Source organism: Carlito syrichta, unplaced genomic scaffold (assembly GCF_000164805.1).
Source record: "Carlito syrichta isolate Samal-C Ts95f unplaced genomic scaffold, Tarsius_syrichta-2.0.1 Scaffold313117, whole genome shotgun sequence".
NCBI classification, from domain to species: domain Eukaryota; kingdom Metazoa; phylum Chordata; class Mammalia; order Primates; family Tarsiidae; genus Carlito; species Carlito syrichta.
In genome coordinates, this window is record NW_007257213.1 from 306,117 (window position 1) to 307,739 (window position 1,623).

The 1,623-nt window shown below is 45.5% G+C and overlaps 1 pseudogene across 1 annotated transcript; it reads left to right on the forward strand.

The window, feature by feature from the left end:
- Window positions 1-698: 698 nt before the first annotated feature.
- On the forward strand, window positions 699-1,062 carry LOC110596723 (annotated as a pseudogene). The gene has a single exon (XR_002482661.1). The product of XR_002482661.1 is annotated as a 40S ribosomal protein S20 pseudogene (transcript).
- Window positions 1,063-1,623: the final 561 nt, after the last annotated feature.

The following is a 1,623-nucleotide window of genomic DNA, read 5'->3' on the forward strand; positions in this document are numbered from 1 at the left end:
TGTGGAGCTGCCCTCATCAAGGTTCAGTTGGTGCCCAGTGAGTTTCCACCTCAGAAGTGTTCTCTTAAACATCACTAGAATGGCCTGAAGGCCACTCAGCCCCATGTCAGTAATGGAGTGCTGCCTTACAGGTTGAATCATGCTCCAAATCCATACCCAGGATTTAGCGCAATTTCTCTCATAGCCAACATTCATGGATCTATTTGGACATTAAGAGGTTAACATGAGGGTGACACATCTATGGTTACACATAATGAACCACTTTCAAAAATGTTATCATCGCCTTTTGAAAACGCCAGGGACATGGGTACTGCAGAGCTGTGATCCTCCTGCTCCGGCTCCTGACTCACCACTGTTCACTCTAGCAGAGGAATACGTTGGTAAGGAAGCCACGCCACAGCCATGGCTTTTTTTTTTTTTTTGAGTTGGCGTCTCACTCTGTCGCCCAGACTGGAGTGCAGTGGCCACTCCCGGCCACCGCAGCCTCGACCTGCTGGGCTCCAGTGATCCTTCCGCCTCAGCCTTCCAAGTAGCCGGAATTACAGGCATGCGCTACCATGCCCGGCTGGTTTTTTAATTTACTGTAGAGATGAGGTCTCGCTGCCCAGGCGGGTCTCGAACCTGCGGGCTCAGGCAATCCACTCAATCAGCCTCCCAAAGGCGTGGGATTACAGGCTGAGCCACCAAGCCCGGGTGCCATGGCTTTTAAAGACACCAGCAAGACACCTGTGGAGCCGGAGGTGGCCATCACCGAATTAGGATCACCCTCACCAGCCACAACTTGAGATCTCTGGAGAAAGTGTGCCCTGGCCTGATCAGAGGTGCAAAGGAAAAGAATTTCAAAGTGAAAGGACCGGTTCGTGTGCCTACCAAGACTTTGAGAATCACTACAAGAAAAACTCCTTGTGGTGAAGGTTCCAAGACATGGGATCGCTTCCAGATAAGAATCCACAAGCAACTCATCGATTTGTGCAGTCCTTCCGAGGCTGTCAAGTAGATTACTTCCATCAGTACTTCCATGAGTCAGGAGTTGAGGTTAAAGTCACCATTGCTGATGCTTAAGTCAAGTATTTTAATAAATTGGTTACACTTATTTTTTTTAAAAAGTTGTTGTCAAAACCGATTGACTCTGGGACCTTTGGGCTTAGAAGTTTTAGTTCCTAAGGAGGGACTCCCCCCCCCAGGTCCAAGAAAAATGGTATCTCCATGGACCATGTCTGGCTCTTCATGCTGCTTCATGTAGAGGTAACAGTGAGGTCACTGGATTGTATATGCTAACTGATCTTGATTATCAAGAGAAATTCCTAGGGTTTCTATGCAATAGAGTAGGAGGAACATGAATAGAACTGAGGACTCTCCTAAGATTTCTATTTGTACTACTATAACACATAGTAAAGTTTATATATATTTGTAGGAATCAAATATATACATATATTTCTGTGTGTATGTATATGTGTATGGATATATGTGTATTATATATATGCATGCACACACCCACATGCAAGTACCCTCTCTCCATGACATAATTTCAAGATGCAGGAGGTAGAGATTATTTGGGTGTATCTCCAACCAGAGAAGTGGTGAGGGCATTTGCTATTGTACTTAGGATGATTTTGAATTCAT